The sequence below is a fragment of the Urocitellus parryii genome, unplaced genomic scaffold, assembly GCF_045843805.1.
Source record: "Urocitellus parryii isolate mUroPar1 unplaced genomic scaffold, mUroPar1.hap1 Scaffold_67, whole genome shotgun sequence".
Lineage (NCBI taxonomy): Eukaryota > Metazoa > Chordata > Mammalia > Rodentia > Sciuridae > Urocitellus > Urocitellus parryii.
In genome coordinates, this window is record NW_027554122.1 from 1,820,394 (window position 1) to 1,839,953 (window position 19,560).

The window sequence follows — 19,560 nt, forward strand, 5'->3', positions numbered from 1 at the left end:
GTCTTTCCGAAACCAGATTGAGGCATATGAAACAGAGAGCATATAGGGGAAACCACATTTCAACCACAAAGACTCACTAAGGAATATTAAATACAAAAGGAAAATTATTATTCTAATTTTTAAAACAGAAAGAACAATGTGAGGCCCCAGGTTCAATTACCAATACTGAGGTGGGAGGAATCGATTGGGGCCCTTTCTTAAAAAAAATGAGGGAGGTAAAACACTTCCCTCTTCTCATAATAAGCACAGAAAATTGTAGTGTGAAGTTGGCCAACAATGATCAATGGAAAGGAGACATAGTTTCTTTCCCTTCTGTCCTTTACTGGCAAATTTGATCTTATACATGTAAGAACTATATAGTACAAAGGAATCTAAAGACAAGACAATAAACTGAAACTTTAAGAAAAAAAATGTTGAAAAGTATGGGTCTTAAAAGAAAACCTTTCCCAAATATAACTGAAAACTTACCTTCTGAGACAGGAAAAACTTCAGCTATTGAACCTAAAATGGTTAAAGCTGAAAATCTAGTTGAGTAGGATGATCCAGGAAATAATGCTTCAAAAAGACTGTTGCAAATGGATGATATGAAATTCTAAAAAAAAAAAAAAAATTACAGTAAGCATAACTGAGTTAACTCACAATAAGTTAACTTTAAAGTATCACCTTCAAGAGTGGGTGTTTCTTTCATTTTTAATTAAAAGATTTCTAAAACTAATACTGGTTGTTCACGTCTCTTAATAATTCAGCTTGGCACAGACTATGGTTTGGATACAGCTTGTCACCCAAAGGTTCATGTGCTTCAAGCAAAGCCCCCAATGTGGTGATGTTGAGATGGCAGTACCCTCAAGAGGCAAGGCCTACTCAGGGCTCCACCCTGCTGAATGGATTAAAGCTCTCTCCCAAGAATGAGTCAAGTCTTATAGGACTAAATTAGTTTCTATGAGAATGAGTTTGTTATATACAAATTCAACTTTCTTGGCTTGCTCTCTTGCTTTCACTCTTTCACACATGTGTTGCTTCTACTCTGTGCAAGCTTTCTGCCATATTGTGACACAGCCAAAGAGTCCTTGCCGGATGTCATTACTGTGATGTTTGAACCTTCCAGCCACCAACCTCTTTTCTTTCTCAAGTATCCAGCCACAAGTAGTATGTTATAGCAAAACAAAACAGACTGAGACAATACCTATGATCATAAGCTATAATATGATTTAATGAACCTATCTTAGCAGAGTCAACAAGAAATATAATTCCTATTATAGCTCAGACAAGTAAAAACATACTTTTTGGTGAAAGCAAGATCTATTGAGCTCTTGATTTGTGACAGAGCTGTATGAATATTGATTTTCCTAACCAGAGGCATTCAGGTGTCGAAGGTATGAATACTTTTTAATGTTTTAAAATAAACAAAGAAATACCCAATATAGACTACTTGATAAGTTTGGCTATAATATAATTCATTCAAAGATCCAACTATTCCATTGTCTTCTTCTGCCTGGCCCTTTGAGACTCCTGCTCTACTATTCTGTTTATACAAATGATTAAAAATGAAAGCTTATAATAAAATGCAATTTTGAAAAAGCAAAGTGGGATATACTTAGTCCAGGATAAACTATTTTTCTCTAATTAAAATAATAATGATAATAGTTTCTACATAAGATAAAGAGAAAAAATTATAAAGAATGACTATGAGTCTCAAGCATCCTGTTACTACGGCACCCTAAGCAGCACACAGGCAGCCCTGGTTCCAAATGGCTCAAGACAAGAGTCAAGAATGCAAAACTCCCTGCATTTTCTGGTGGGCATACAACCTCAAGAATTTATCCTTTAGGCCCTCATGAGCCCTGTTTACTCGCCTATTAATTATTCTGGGTTTCAAAGGAGTAGGGTGCTTACCAAAAAAATATCCTAGTTAAACTAACTTTAAGTAATACAGCCTTCACATTAAAGAACCACAAACTCGTCTTTTAAGAGTTATCTTACCCTAAATGTATTGTCATTTGCATTTTTAGATACAGTTCTTTCCCTCAATCATACTGTAACCATAATGAAGACAGAGACCACATATATACACTAGGATCCCTAGTCCTGAGCACAGCATCCTACATTTCAGGTGGAGCTCAATATATGCCCTAGTCTCTTTTAATGCTTCCAAGTGAGGCTTCCAAACACCTTGGCCTTCCATGGAAAACTCTCTACACTCAACTTGATTTTATAAACTCTTTCCCCATTACTCAACTCCTCCATTCCTCTAAATCTTAAGTCATTTACACCAGAGAATTCACCATTCCCCAAGTTCTCCCTCTTTTTTTCACCGCCATACATTCACTTAAGCTAGTCTCATGGAAAAAAAAAACTACTGAGATGTTTCAGTCAAAAGCAGATCTGAGGGGCTGGGGTTGTGGCTCAGTGGTAGAGTGCTTGCCTAGCATGCACAAGGCATTGGGTTCAATCCTCAGCACCACATAAGTGTTAAATAATGATATTGTGTCCACCTAAAACTTAAGAATAAATATTTTTTTTTTAAAAAAGCAGATCTGGTTTGGGCCCTAGCTCTACTCACTCACTGGTTGAGGGATGTTGGGCAGGTTACTGAACTTCACTGAGTTTCAGTTTTCTCACTTCTTAAATGGGGATAATGCTTACCCCACAGCCTTTGTTATTAAAGATGAAATGAGAAAATGGATATAAAGCATTTTATAAAAATAAAAGTACTCTAGGGCTGGAGTTGTAGCTCAGTGGTAAAGTGCTTGCCTGGCACGTGTGAGGCACTAGGTTCAATTCTAAGCACTGCACATAAATAAATAAATATAAAGGTCCATCAACATTGAAAATATATTTAAAATTTTGTTATTAATACTAATTATTAAGGTATGAAATCATCTCCATTAGCCTAGAAGGCATTTTTTCAACTAATAGCTTCCTGTCCTCCCCAGCACTTTGTGTACAACAGCCATTGTTATGAGGATGATGACAACATAGTGCCATGGCCACAGCCTCTAGAAGCCACAGGAGACTACCAGTCAGGAGAAAAGATCATAACCACAAGATTGACTCAGATTAAGTCTCTAAGAACCAATGTTCAGAAAATACATATCCTTAAGCTCAAACCAAGAAACCGTGAATACATTAAATTTCAGAACCTCAATCCAAAAAAGAAGTTGTATGTTTTACATACTTGAGATTTCACAAATGTCATTTTAACCCTTGTGGAAAGAAGCAAAAGAGTTGTGTTTTCTTAAATCTAGCAGTTCTGAGAAGCTAACCAAAAACTGTCACACACACACGGCAGGGCTCCACATATACTCTAAGTCATTTTAATGACTACCACTGAGGCTTTTTAGAGTGATTTATAGTTTAAAAAGGGCTTTCTCACTTAGTCCTCAAAACCAACCTTTCCAGAGGAGTTACTAATCCCAATTACAGTGGAAGGGACTCAAGGCACTCAGCTAGTAAAAGCAGAAGTGGGACTCATCTTACATCCTTAATGTTAAGGCTATGATTTTCTAATCTTTACTGTTGGGATTGTAAGATGATGAAGCTGATTTCAGCCTTTATATGAGGAAAGCCTTCATTGAATGGGTTTTTATCTTTTAAATGTAAAATTAAAAACCAAGACCATCCATACTAATGCTTAGAGTAGGTAGAGGGTATGCCATAGTTCAAATGTATCATTAATTTATTACACCTGTTCCCCTAAACAAACTAAAACAGAAACAGATGAGGTCTACCTTCTCTCCCACCACCATTGTTTTTTCTTATTATCTCTGTCTTTGATTTTAACCTTAGGAGAAAATAAGGGTCTGCTTCTGAAAGGCAAGATTTTCAGTAGAACAGAATATTCTGCTGAAAATAAATTGAAGATTGTCAAATTGAGCCCTGGTCCAGACCAGAGCTGTTGTACTTGGGACTCCATCCTTCCCATTAACGCTATGCCCTGAACTAGCTCTACTCTCCAAGCTCACTGGAACAAATAGACACAACCTCCTTCCACTGCTGAAGTATGGGAAAGGGGTCAGTAACGTCAAGCTACTGAATGTCATGTCAGCCTCAAGAGGAAGAAGGCTCAGCCACAGTAGCCTCCTACCCTGGGGAGGCCTGGAGAAGTCCAGAGCCAGCAATTACCTGCTAGTTAAAGTACTAATTTCACCTGGCCCACATAAGCTATAAGGTGAGCCTTACTGAGGTGAACCCATGTCATCCTCTAGCAGTCCTCATGTGCAGCCTGGTTCCCGAGTCATGTGCTACCTTTCCTGGAGTACCCAAGCACCAGAAGAAATATGTAACTCCCAGCTTGAAGGAAAAAGCATAGGAACACAATTCACCAAGAGAATTCCATCTGTTTCCCTCTAATGCTTATGTACAATTATTTTAGGTTTCTTAAAACTCTAGATCTGGAAAGATATCACCTACCTTATACAATTGTAAGGAAACAGAAGGCTCTTCTTTGGCTAACTCATTCTCTGGTTCATGTTTGGATTTACTTTGCTGCAATTTGTAAAGAACTTGGGAACTTTCCTGTATCCTACAAAACAACTTTGGAGACAAAAAATAAAAATAAAAAGCATCTGTGAACCTCACATTAAACTAAACTGTCAGACCTGGAAGGGAACATCTAAGGCAAACAGAGTACTGGTTTTCAAACTCTCAAAATCTACAGTATTTCTTTTTGACAAAAAATTAACATTTACATTTTAAAACCAAAATCAGTATTAATGCAACTAGAATACAGCCATTAAACCACAGTTCTTACATTTTTCTTTAAGTCAACATGAATCTAAATACTATATATTCATTTCTATACCAATTCTTCACCCCATGGATGTGTTGTGTGATGAATTCAAATTCAATTATTCAAAAATGGCCATTTTGTGAGGTGCTTAGAGAACTATAAAAATGCAAATGCTTCCTTCCTCCATTTACCAAAGTTTTCATAAAACTACCTTACATTCCAAGAGCCCAAACACTATATTTTTTTCTATCAAAAAAAGAGGACAAGGGGTTGGGGTTGTAGCTCAGTGGTATAGCACTTGCCTAGACGTGTGAGGCATTTAGTTCAATCCTCAGCACCACATAAAAGTAAATAAAAGGCTTAAAAAAAAAAACATCCAGTTTTGCTACCCCAAAATGAATGGTCTTTTTACTCTAGATTTTAATACCACATGTAAGCTTTACAATATCACAGAGCAAGTCACAGAAAGACCAAGAAGAGGTACCCCAATCCCTTGATCATTCCCGCACTCTGCCAAATCTGGGCTCTTCCTCAAAACAATATCCAGAGCAAAGTTCACCACTTTCTAATGCTCAATTCTACCTTTTTAAGAAGAGAACAAATCTGCTGCCGCACTCCTGGAGACTGGCTGTTAAGATTGTATGTGATAAAGAATTGAATCCACTCCATTTCTTCTGTGGAAACAATTTCTGTGCTCCGATTACTTTCACAAAGCAAGCCTAATGTATCTATCTGTACCTAAAATACCAAGTAATGAAATGTTAATTTTTCATTGAGATAAGGAAAGCCTAAACCACTTGAAATGTCTAATTATTTGCACAGGCCATCAACAAAAATAAAACTAAATTTAACCATATGTAACTTGCAAAAATCCTGTAGCTCTTTTCTATTAATTTATCTTATTGTATGAATTGAAGATACATAAAAATCAACAATCTCCAGTTTTATTCCATGGCAATGCTCAGCTTCATACTTTCTGTCTCAGTGACCACTTTGCCCTAGGATCGCCTTACCTCACACTCACACTACTGTTATGCACTTCTAACTAGTCTCCTGGTTTGTTTTTGCTCTCACTCTGGAAACTCATCTCTGTTTCCATTAATGCCACTTCCTTGCTGAAGACAGAGTGGCTGTGGCTGAAAGACTTCATTTAACTGGTGACTGGGAAGTAATGAAGTCATCAGCCTGGCATTGGAGCTGTCTATAAAACAGACAAAACAGTCTCCTTCTGCCAGACAACATCCTTAATTCGCCTCCAGGTCTTGTCTATCTGTCGTTCTGCTCCAATATTTCACTTTTCTTATCAGCCACCTCTGATTAGTCTCTTCTGAGCCTCCTAGATAAGTCCTCATGCATAAGGCATATTTGAATCTATGTTATTTTCTCAGATTTCACAAGGCTTTCTTGTCTCTCAACTAGATAGCTGGAGTACAAGGATGACACTTTTCACTTTCTGTTCATCCTCATTATAGACTCCCAAAAACAGTGCTACGCTCAATGTAGGAGCCTCTATATTGGGACTGAAAGAATCAGGGTCCTGTACAAATCCCCAGGTATTTTGTTTCCTTACTTGGCAGTGCTGATGAACTAAACCTTGCTTCACTCTTGCACTAGACACAAGGTTCTTCCAGGCATCAGTAGCAGACTGCAGATGTCCATGAGCTCTAGCTGTTCGCAAGCATGCCATCAAAGCTCCCAAAGCCCCTCTGCTATCACAAGACCCTAAGGATGGAAGAGATTGTCCCAAAAGCGCACTAACAAAGACTACGACAGTGTTATGCAATGACTACTGCAATTTTCAGTTGTTAATGTTCATGTTTCCAATTAAAGTTATGTTTTCAGAAATGAAAATCAAATTTTACATAAATTCTAACATGAATTAAAGTTCCTAAAGTAATCCTTATTTTAAAATTATTTAATTTATCTTGTGTCAATAATTTCAAAGTAAGCATAATTTTCATACTGTTAACATAAAGAAATCGTAACTTTTTTTGCTAATATTTTTAATTTTTCCTTGATACTTAGAAAGCGAACCAGGAAATAAGTCAGGGGAAAAAAGTGAAATACAATAACAAACTAAAACAATTTTCTGCCAAAAATAGGAAAAACCTTCAGTGACTAAAGGTCATTGTGTCTTTAAACACTGACCTTCTCTGCACATTTCAGATTTACTGTTTCTCACTAATAAAGATAAAAGGAAAATCACAAAGAACCTATTGGTATCAGGGGTTAAGACACTAGCCATTACTAAGGGGACAGCAAGTTCTGGCATACCTTGATATCAAAATAAAGACAACCTTGTTTCAGAACAGATTCAGAGGGTTTTTTCTCAAAAAGGCAAGGAAAACTGTTGTTAAAAATTATAAACAAATGCACAAGGCCCTGGGTTTGATCCCCAGTACCAAAAAGGAAAAAAAAAAAAAGCTTAGACCTAAAGGAAGCAAGCCACAGTGGCACACACCTAGGGGCCCAGCTATTTGGGAAGATTGAGGAAGCATGATTTCTGGCTTGAGCCTAGGAGATCAAGGCCAGCCTGAGCAACATTCCAAAAAAAATTTTAAATTACAAATAATGGCTTATTTTTATATGCAGAAATCAAAAGTCTTTAACTTTTAGTTGAAAATACTTTTTAAATTATGCAGGATATGCTGTTAGAGTATTATAATTTTAAGATTTGTATAATGAACCATGATCATCATTTTCCATATTATTTACTGAAATATGCTTTATTGCAGTATTTCCTTCAGTGTCTGAGTTTTGATGGAATATTTACCCCTATTTTAAAGGACTACAAATAGTTCTTTCTTTAGGTTATGACTCCAAATATTGTCTCTCTCCCAGAGACAAAAACTGCTTCTACCAACGTACCTGTCTTTCAACTTGCCTAAAACAATTTTTAATTACTGTCTCAATCACTTAAATAAGCAAATTATATAAAGTACACATATTTTTATTCCAATAACAAGAAAAAAAACTTGGTAAAATAAATTAAAACCTTATAATTAAGGAAACTTATCCAATTTCTGTAACTATAATAACTCCTTAATTTGTACAAATGACTTAAGTCAAAAACTGCATTCAGCATTGTACAGCAATACTCATCTCAACCTAAAATAGCTCTCCTATAGTTCATAAAGTGGTAATATTTAAATTGGAATATGGTCAACATCTGCCAAGGTGCCTCTATTTAAGCATCATAATAAAAATAACTAAGACAAAAACATTTTTTCTTACCAGTTTTGGCATCAATAGAAGTCTGAAGAATCTTTACCATGTACTTTAAGCTTTCAGGGCTGTAATTCAATAATTTTGGCAAATAATAATCAATCACATAAGATTTTTGATCCAGGCTTCCTTCACATAATATAGAAAGGAGAGGAGAAACCCAAGTCTCATGCCACTGGCCAATCCAAGTGCTGTCAACAGTATGGGATTTCAAATGACTTCTATGATTTTTAAACATTGTTTCCAAGAGGTCACTTGCATAAGGTACCAATGATTGGTCCCCCATGACCTCTAAGATTTGAGATGGAATAGTTTTGTCTATTGCCAAAATATGTTTAATTCCTATGCACTCTACCAAACACCCCAGGCATATGTACTTTCCTTTAATATGCCATTCCAATAGCAGAACACTCTTAGTGAATTCCAAAAAGAAAGGATCAGTGACTGAGTCTGCCCCTTCCAAAGTTAGTTGGTGTATTTGGAGAAGATTTCTGAATATGATTTTGGTTTGGTGTCTTAGAGCATCCAATGGATGTTCCCAGTGTGTATAGACATATTCCAAAAGTCTCCCAACTATGCTTGAATTCCCATTCAGACGGTCCTTCAGGCTTGGGGAACTTGATTCAAGGATATGTATGGCTGAATTTGTCCAAGATGCAAAGTTTCTAGATAGAAACATTTCCAGTTTTGATTCCTTTATCCTGAAGAAAAATGAAACATGAACCATATTATTGTAAAATGGCACATAAAAGTCATTTCATTTTATAAGCATTTAACCATTTAAAGTTTTAAATATAAAGAATAAACAGAAAAAATAGTTATTATTAAATTTACAATTTAAAAAAGTTACAAAGCCAAAACAGATCTCAAATTTGTGTATGAATCTTTTCACCTTCTAAAAAATAATCCAAAATGAATTATTGGAAACTACTGGAGGTGAATGAATCACTGGCTATCTTCATAGCGATGACAGTTTTAAAAGTCTTTTAAAATATAAGGGCCTCAGACTGGGGAAAGTTAAGGTAAATGGGGTTTAGGGCAATGAAAATATTCTAAACTTGGCTGCACTGATGGTTGCACAAATCTAAATATACTAAAAGTCACACACTTTAAATGTGTGACTTGTATAATATGTAGATTATAGCTATGTAAGCAGTTATTTTAAAACATGATCATTTTCTTCTGCTATCCACATGCTCATTATTATCAAGCCATATCTATAGTTTTGACATTTTAAGCACATGAGCACTTTCAGCCATTATGGCAAAAACACACATGAAAGAAAAACACAGAGTGTATCACTGTGAAGTCAGAAGACCTTATACAGTTGTTGGCTTGGGTGTCTTATTAGCAACATACTTAAGAAAGCATTACTCTTCTAAGCTTTACTTTAACCAATCAACAAATTAGATTTCTTATTCTTTCTATCAAACATATGAAAGTCACATTAGATTATCCATGCTGAAATTCTTCATCAATTCTCTAGCACTGTACATATAAAAATTTTTAGTTTTTTGGTTTTTGTAGGCATTTTAGTGCTGGAAATTAAACCCACACATGATAAGTGCTGTACCACTGAGCTGCAGTCTCACAGTCCCAAATTTTTATAGTTTTTAGAAAATGAGAGCGTAGCCAGGCATGGTGGCACACATATATAATTCCACCAACTTGGGAGTCTAATGCAGGAGGATCACAAGTTCAAGACCAGTCTCAGCAACTTAGCAAGACACTGTCTCAAAATAAAAATAAAAAGGACTGGGGATGTAGGTCAGTGGTGGAGTGACTGGGCTCAATATCCAGTACTATCATCACCCCCCCCACCAAAAATGGTAACAGAGAAACTGAATGTTAAAATTAATTTTAGAAATTAATTACAGGTTAACTGGTACCAATACTCCCTATAAATCTTTCCCTTCACCCCATCTTCTCTTTCATGTCCATTTCATTCCCTACACATATTCTACTTTTAATTTAGAATTTATCCTGAGCACTTTTCATGTAATTACTAAGTATACTGGTACAGTTGCAACTTTTAAATGTCTTATAAGCAAAACAAAATATGAAACAGCAGCATGAAAACTCACTGTGAACTCAAGGTGAACAAAACATGCACAGTGTCCAAAAGCAGGGCCTCTCCACTCAGGCCCATGCTCCCATCCTGCCAGTCCAACATGGCAAGTGTCCCCTGACACAGGAATAAGAGAGCTGACACAGAGATGTCAGCACAACAGAGGCTCCTGCAGCTGTTCAGGAACCACTCAGGGATGCTGGTACAGTCTACTGAATGGAGAAGCAAACTGCTAATCTGGAAGAAAAAAAAAAAAACTAATATATATATAAAGGTTTAAAACTTTCCAAGAGATACTTCAAAATACAAATCAAAAAATGCTTTCTCCTGAAATATCCCTGGAAAAGTAACTAAACCTAAAATAGCCATAGATATTAAATTATATTAGTATTAAAAGGAAAAATATTAAAACTAGGTATATGAATCATTTTACTGATTTGAATGTACTGGTATAGCACACTACATCACCACCACCTACAGGTGATGAGTTTAACACTTTGAGAGGTGATGTGAGAAAAACAAATTTTCAATTTTATCTAATGATAATTCCTATGTGATCTCATAGAATAGTATGTGTATATGTATGTATATTGTTTTATGCACACATAATAAATATAGCAAAAAGTTAAGTAAAACGACAAAATGAGTTTCTAGATACAGCAAGAAAAAGAACTGCAAGCAGTAAATGTAAGTACTGTGGTCTAAATTATTATGCTTTCCATATAGGTGCAGGGGATGTAGCCCAGTGGTAGATCCTATGATTAGAAATCAAAAGACCCTAGGTTAGTCTCCAGCATAACACAATAAAAATATATGTGTGTGTGTGTGTGTGCGCACGCACGTGCGTGCGCACAAATATATTTATGCACACACACACATGCACACTCTTTTCCAAATGGATCAAACTCACTTAACAACTTATTGTAGTATGACCCCTACCTAAAGTTCATGATTTAGAGTTATTTCTAGTAAAAAGAATGTTTATTTATCATAAGGTTGTACTGTGTATGTATCTAAACATTAATTTTCTGCATAATTTTGATATTAAGAGTATTTTTTATGATACTGAGGAGATATATAACTGAACAAACAGCACCAAAGAAATTAAAAGGTTATATTCCAAAAATGTTGATGATTGTAAAATAGATTTATAAGAATTGTTACTTTTTTAGTATAGATGAATTTTTCAAGTTCTCTTATTATAAAACAAAAAAGTCATCAGAAAGATAGTCTATGCAAAAGAATTTTTTATTTCACTCTATTTATTTTTTATTTTAGTACAGGTGATTTAACTCAGGGGCGCTTTTATATTGAGGTATATGCCCAGTTCTCTTTATGTTTTTGTTTTCTTTATTTTTTAAAAATAATTTTAACTTCTAATAATATGGTGATTATTCAACCCAGGATAAGAAGTATGAGAGACACTACAAATTATCTACTAAACATTCATTCTGTCCTTTATTGTTGATAGCAAATCTACCATGTCCAGCCAAAGGCAGGATACTCACTTACCCAATTTTTTTTTTTTACACCTAAATGCAGCCAGATGAGAGCGCTCAGACTAATAGGATACAAGCAGAAGTTCTTCATCTATCTTTGTTTTTCCTAATTAAAGGTGCAGATGTAGTGGGCTCTCTTTCTATCTACCACAATCCTAACGTCATTATGGTAGATAGACACATGACTTTATTTTGTTTATTTATTTTTATATAGTGCTGAGAATCGAACCCAGTGCCTCACACACGCTAGGCAAGTGCTCTGCCACTGAGCCACAACCCCAGCCCTTTATGTTTATTTTGAGACAGGGTCTCGATAATTTGCTCAGGATCTCATAAGTTGCAAAGGCTGGCATCAAATTTGCAATCCTCTTATCTCAGCTTCCCAAGTCCCTGGGATAACAGGCATGTGCCACCACACATGGCATTTTTTATTTCACCTTAAAAATATGTTTAGGAAGGTCTTCTCTGTACTGGCAGCAGCTCTCTTGCCATGTCTCATGACCCCATGAAAATGTATGCCTGTTCCAAAATCCTCTCCACCTACTCCTTGGTCAGGAGCATCTCTTTGCTGCTGAGCCAATCACTATCTGCAGTGATGCTGAACAGACCAGAGACGGTGACATCTGAGAAACCCTTCTCTAAAGCTTTTCTCCTACCCCATTCTGGGCTTTGCCCTTTCAGGGGCCATAGGGCTCTTTTGCCAGATAGTGGCCTTTCTCATTCTCTTTGCCATGTGAAAGAGCAGTATCCATCTTGCTTTCTTCCTATCTGCCCTATATGTTCCTTTTCCTATATCTCCAAAGGCACCCTGGGAAAGTGGTTGGCTCAGGGTATGACAGAAGAAAAACAAATAAATACTGTATAAATAAGAAAATATTAGGAAGCCAAAGGCAGTAGCACATGCCTGTAATTTCAAAACCTGGGAAGCTGTGGCAGAAGGATCACAAATTTAAGGCCAGCTTCCACAACTTAGCAAGATCCTGACTCAAAATAAAAAAAGAGCTGGGGCTATAGCTCAGCACGAAGGCACCCCTGGGGTCAATCACTAATACCAAAAAAAAAAAAAGAAAAAAGAAAGAAACTAAGTTTTGTTTTGGGGCTAGGAATATACATCATTAGCAAAGCATTTGCTTAGCATACACAGGCCCTGAGTTCAATTACCAGCACTGCAAAAAAATAAAATTCTAATTCTCAGTAGAGTCAAATTCTTCTCTTTTTTTCTTTTTGGCAGTGTTGGGAATTGAAAAGGTGACAGAGTCTAGTGCATTCGAAGCAAGTGCTCCACCACTGAGCCACAGTCCCACTCTCTCAATACAACACAATGAATTCTAAAAAGGAGAGGATGCACTTACCAATTCAGGAGTCTTTTCAGATGGATGAAACATTGTCTTAATAAAAAGAATAACAGCTAATCCTGATGTACTCTGAATAGTCTGTAATAGGTCATCTATTTGGCAAAAGAAAAGGCAACATGTTTTAAATGACAGAATTTCCAGTGCCATGCAAAAAGCAAACACTGTAGAACCAATCCTGGGTAAAGCTTCTAGTTTGACCACTTCTTAGATGAGTAAGTCTTAGACAAGTTATTGAACCTCCCAGGAACTCAGCCTTCTCTTCTGTAAAATGGGAAAATATAACCTCTGACACGTTTTCATAAGGTTTAAAAAGATAAATGAAGAGGGTTTATTTACTCAATAAATGTTGATTCCTTTCTCTCTAGAACATCTACTCTTTCTCTCCACCTACAGGCTCCCAGCATGCCTCATAGAGGTACCACCTGTCCCCTCACATCCACCAATGCCTCTGAATCCCAACCCACATGCATACACTATTTCTCAAAGAAATTTCAGGGCTTGTGCAAAAATATCTATATCCATGCTAATCACAAACTTTACTATGACTGGTATTGTACCCTAAGCAACCAAACAATTTTAACTGGATATCTTCTTGTTATTTTATCTTTATTAACTTCTAACAATATGGTGATTATTCGACCAAGGGTAAGAAGTATGAGAGACACTACAAATTATCTACTAAACATTCATTCTGTCCTTTATTGTTGATAGCAAATCTAACATGTCCAGCCAAAGGTAGGATACTCACCCAATTTTTTTTTTTTTACAACTAAATGCAGCCAGATGAGAGGGCTCAGACTAATAGGATACAAGCAGAAGTTCTTCAGCTATCTTTGTTTTTCCTAATTAAAGGTACAGATGTAGGGGCTCTCTTTCTTCCTGCCTTGAACACAGACATGATGGCTGGAGCTACAGTAGTCACAGCAAACATAAGGCAACAAACAACATGGGTGAAAGCCGACATGCCAGAGAAGGAAGATAGAAAACATTTGCGTCCTACTGTGCCTAGCACAGTTCTGGATCAATTGCTACTGAACTTCTTGTTATAAGGGAAGGAAGAGGAGGCACATTTGCTTAAGTTTCTTAAGTTCAGTTTCCATTACTTGCTGCTAAACACTGTATATCAACATGAAGCTTTAAAATCCTGGAAAATAGCTTCTTTCCTTAATAGCCTCTTACAGCCTGGTTTTTGGTTTCTGTAATGTTAGCAATTGTTGATGCTTAATAATGCCTACATCAAATCACTGGGAGTTTCAAACTGATGATATTCAATCACTTCATTTCTTTTTTTAATTTATTAGATGAATCTTTTTTTTAAAATGGGAATTAAACCCAAGAGCATTCTGCCTCTGTGCTACATCCCTAGCCTTTTGTTATTTCTTGAAATAGGGTCTTGCTAAGTTGCCTAGTCTGGCCTTGAACTTGCAATCCTGCTGACTCAGCCTCTTGAGCAGCTGGAATTACAGACCTGCACCACCAGTCCCAGCTGTTAAAGGACTTTTATAAAAAGAAATTTACAGGTCTGGGGATGTAGCTCAGTGGTAGAACACTAACCAAGCATGCATGAGGACCTAGGTTCAATCCCCAGCACCATAAGCAAATAAATAGAAATTTCCTCTCATCTATTTGGTATCCTAGTAGCATAGTTCCTATGGACAGAAGTAACATGTAAGATACACGAAGGAGTACTGATGAGGCCCACAATCAACAACAACTGTCACCATCTGAAAATAGCTCTTGCTGCTAAAGAGAAATGTAAGTGTTGTTCTCATCTTTATAAACTTCCCTCAAAATTTGGAAATTTCTTCTATAAAAAATTTTCTTTTGCTACTTAAAGTCTATAGTTTTTCAACACTAAGATTGTTAGGTTTTCTTCTTTGTATACAATACACACACACTTATAAAAGTCCTTCAACATTAACCCTTGCTGAATTGGTACATTTGATAGAAAAAGTCATTAAAAACATATAATCCAGGACTTTTCTCCCACTTTGAGAGGGTGGAAAAGAAGTTCCACATCTCAGTAAAATGTATTGCAGACCATTTTTAGGAAGAATGGACTGACACTCAATTAGAACCATAATTTGTTTGCTGTAACACTTACCATCACTTAAGAACTTGGTGAAAATATTCAGCAAGTCACACATACTTTGCCATATGGGAGAACTGGAAGCCTTCCAGAGATTACCCTGGAAAGTCTGTGCTTTCTGTATTAACATCATTGAAGCTCTAATGCCTACCAACAAGTCATTCATCAACTGTGTTTGAACAATATGATTTCCAGCAAATTTTCTACAAAGAAGAAAAGACATTATTTAAAAAGGAAATTCAAATATGTGTTACCATTTTTATACCTCTCCAAAATAAACACTCCTCAAAGGGCCAAAATTAATTTTAGATTATGCTAGATAAGCCTCTATCTTCCAAACATTCCAATTTTGTAAACTTTCAACACTCTTACATCAACAGGCACCTCTTTCTTAGCCAATGACTAACCTCACTTCCTATTTTAGGGAAAAGGTAAGAAATCAAGAAAAAAATTCAATAATGAATAACACAACTTAAACTTGAATACTCCTTCAACCTTGATACCCTTTTTTGAACTGGCTTCCAACATGCTAGGCTCTCTTAGATTTCCTACATCGCTTCTTAAACACTAGAACCAGTCTACCTTTTTCTCTCTATTTGTTTTTGGGGGTTTATTTGGTTTGTTTTGCTTTGATGGTGCTGGGGATTAAACCCAGGATTTCATGCCTGCTAAATAGGCACTCTACAACTTAGCAATGTTCTCAGCCTCTCCCTCTCTTTCTATGCCAAAGTTTGGGTATCTACTAACAATACCCAGACTTTCATTGATTTAGATCTCTTTAATTCCAGATTCATTCACTAACTTCCTATTCAATATCTTCACTTGACTATCTCAAAATATGTGAACTTATCTTTAACTCCTGCTCCATCTGCTGGAATCTCTATCTACAAACACACTGCAATCATTTTCCCTTCCTCCCTTCATTCCATCTATCAGAAAATTCTGTTGGTTCTACCTTCAAAAAATATCTAGAATCTGATGGCCTCCACTGTTACCAACTTGGCATAAAATTGCTCCTCCTCCCCCCTAAGATTCCTGCAATAGCTTCCAGTCAATCTCTCAATTTCTGTTCTTGCCCTTCCCAGGCTTTTTTTTTCCTGGTAGTACTGAGGATTGACCCAGGGCCTTGCACATGCTAGGCAACAGCGGTACCTCTGAGCTATACCCTATCCCCCAGTCTATTTTCAACACAGAAGAACATAGAGTAATCCTATTAAATAATAAGGCAGGCTGGGGTTGTGGCTCAGTGGTAGAACACACACCTAGCATGTGTGAGGCCCTGGGTTTGATCCTCAGCATCACATAAAAATAAATAAATAAAATAAAGCTATTGTGCCCAAGTATAACTAAAAAATAAATATTTTAAAAAAATCATAAGACAAGCTAGGCATGGTGGCACATGCCTACAATGTTTTGTAGTCCCAGCCACTCAGAAGCCTGAGGCAGGAGGAACACAAATTCAAGGCTAGCCTCAGCAACTCAGTAAAGCCCTAAGCAACTTAGCAAGAACCTGTCCCAAAATAACACATAAAAAGAGGTAGGGATATAGCTGAATGATAAAGCCCCCCTGGATTCAATCCCCATTATCAAATAAGAAAGAAAAAAAAAGTAAGTAAGTAAAAAAAAAAAAAAAAACACTTGGGGGCCAGGGTTGTGGCTAAGTGGTAGAGTGCTTGCTTAGCATGTGTGAGGCACTGAGTTTGATCCCTGGCACCACATAAAAATAAAAAAAAATAAAATAAAAGGTATTGTGTCCATCTACAACTAAAATTTTAAAAAACTGACCATTCCTCAAAACATTAAACACAGAATTATCATATGATCCAGCTATTCTACAGAGACTCAAACATGAACACCAGTGTTTAGAGCAGCATTATTCACAATAGCCAAAAGGAGGAGAAAGTCCAAATGTCCATCATGATACGGATGAATAAACAAAATGTGGCATATAGATAGAGAGACTATTTGTAAATAGGAATAAATTTCAGATACATACTACTGCAGAGATGACTCTTAACAACATTTTTAAGTAAAATAAGCATATTACAAAAAGACAAATATGATTCTCTTTATATGAGTACCTAAAACAGGTAAATTCAAAAAGCTACAAAAAGTAGAATAGAAGCTACTAGTTACTAGGGGCGGTGGAGAAGGAACTCTCTTTTGGATACATTGAATTTGAGGTACCTGTAAAATATCCAACTTGAGATGTCCAGAAATAAGCCTACCACCCAGAGAAGAGAACTTAGAGTGATAATTTGGGAATCCTGAATATATAGATGGTAGATAATACCAAAAAAATAAAAGAATGATTCTAAGCAGTCAGAACAAATAAAATAAAAAGAACTGAACCCATATTTAAGAGAAGAGCTGATGAAGAAGAGTCTAAAAAGAGACAGAGAAGGAGCTTCTAGTGTGGCAGAAGGAGACATCAAGTTGAAGATGGCATACAGGTATTACTTCTGTTCCCTTCCAGAACCTTCCTAAAGCAATAGTCACAGGCTTTAAGACATGAAGACATAAATACATAAGGGCAGCAAACAAGACAATCACCATACTTTAAAAGTATGGTGATTCTGAGCCTAAAAGGCTCAGATTGTGGACACTAAGCATTCCTTGAATTGGAGATAAATGCAAAGCTGAAAACAGGAAGACTGGCTACAAGCCTACTTGAGAACTCTGCATCACATTCCCTTGCCAACAGACAACTGGTTTACCTTTAGAGAATATAAACTGTCAAGTGTCTGGGAAAAAAAACAGCACACACAATGTCATATTGCAGACAGGAAAATTGTGTAAATGCATGCACAATAGATGCCTACAGCCAAGACCTCAACTTTCTGCCCTCATTCAGCAACCAGAATATTAAGACAGTGATCTGATAATTCTTTTATAGTGAATCTACCACTAGATCAAAAAAAGACCTAAAGATAGTGACATAAAGGGTTCCATCAAGATACAGCCCAGCCAGACCAGCCTAGAATAAAACTTGCAATCAACTCCATTCATATGCACAGAGATGCAAATCAATTTTCAGTGCCCTATTTTTAAATATGAATACCCAAAAGATCACTAGACTTCTGACAGGAAAGTTCCTAGCAGGAAATATAGTGACCAAACCCAGCAAACAGAAAAAAAGCAACTTACAAAAAATAAAAGCATGTAAATATAAGAATACTTGAAGCAAACAAACAAAAAACAACCATCATTAATATCATCAGAGAAATAACATAGGAAACTTCGCCCCATGAAATAAGAACAGTAAATTATGAAAAAGGATCAAAGGTAGGAGAAGGGCTCTTCTCTTTCACATTTATTCTCATAATAATTTGACTTTTAAAATTAAATATCAATGGGCTGGGGATGTGGCTCAAGCGGTAGCGCGCTCACCTGTCATGCATGAGGCCCAGGTTCCATCCTCAGCACCACATACAAACAAAGATGTTGTGTCCGCCGAAAACTAAAAAATAAATATTAAAAATTCTCTCTCTCTCTCTCTCTCTCTCTCTCTCTCTCTCTCTCTCTCTTTCTAAAACAAAATAAATAAAATTTTTTAAAAATTAAATATCGGGCTGGGGATGTGGCTCAAGCGGTAGCGAGCTCGCCTGGCATGCGTGCGGCCTGGGTTCGATCCTCAGCACCACATACCAACAAAGATGTTGTGTCCGCCGAGAACTAAAAAATAAATATTAAAAATTCTCTCTCTCTCTATCTCTCTCTCCTCTCTCACTCTCTCTTTAAAAAAATAAATAAATAAATAAATAAAAATTAAATATCAAATCTCTATAGAATAAATTTAAATAATCAGGTCTAACATTAAGGGAGAAGGACACATTCTGAGAACTTTTGAAAATTTTCTTTGTACAGAGAGAATGTACAACTATAACCATGCACGCATACACACCACAAGCATGTAAATACATTGCACTTGCCTATTTTCTTCTAGGATTTCAATTAAACTCTTCCGCAGGAAATGAAGTACTGAAACAAAAAGAATATAATGACAATACAGAACTTAAAATTGGGAATTTTAACTTCAGTACAAGAACATATTTTAAATCGGTTTTCTAAAATATCATAATAGAGAAGCAAAGATTTTAAAAAGAGCATGATGTACTTTAGTGATTTTTTCCTATTGCCAAAAAACTTAAAAGCACCAGTTCCAAAATGATACATAAGCAACAAAATACCCTAAGAACAAAATAAAATAATAGTACTTACCATTTTTAAGAAGATTATTAATACTTGCTTTACCTATCAGGGGAAAAAATTAATATTAGTAAGGAATTTCACTAAACTTAACATCATTAAAGAATAATGACATGACAGGTTATTATCCAGAAAAAGTATTAGAAAAGTGCTGGCTTACCCAAATTAAAATTCTCCATACAGGAAGATATATTGTCAATTACTTTCCTATATGAGTATAGATCAGTAGTATTCAATTCTTCTTGAAGACGAGAAGTAAAACTGTGTACAGCCTCAGTTAGAAAAAATTTAGGTAGGCCATTTAGTGAGCTAGAAAAAGAATCAAATATTAAAAATCTGACAACTTCGTACTGCCAATATGTGGGGAAGGAGGATAATCATCCGAA

General features: G+C 36.1%; 2 pseudogenes; one reads left to right on the plus strand and one right to left on the minus strand.

The window, feature by feature from the left end:
- The window catches only part of LOC144252916 (tRNA (32-2'-O)-methyltransferase regulator THADA-like), a 36,290-nt pseudogene that overhangs the window by 11,345 nt on the left and 5,385 nt on the right, over window positions 1-19,560 (minus strand).
- LOC144252915 (ATP synthase F(0) complex subunit C2, mitochondrial pseudogene) lies at window positions 12,033-12,258 on the plus strand (annotated as a pseudogene).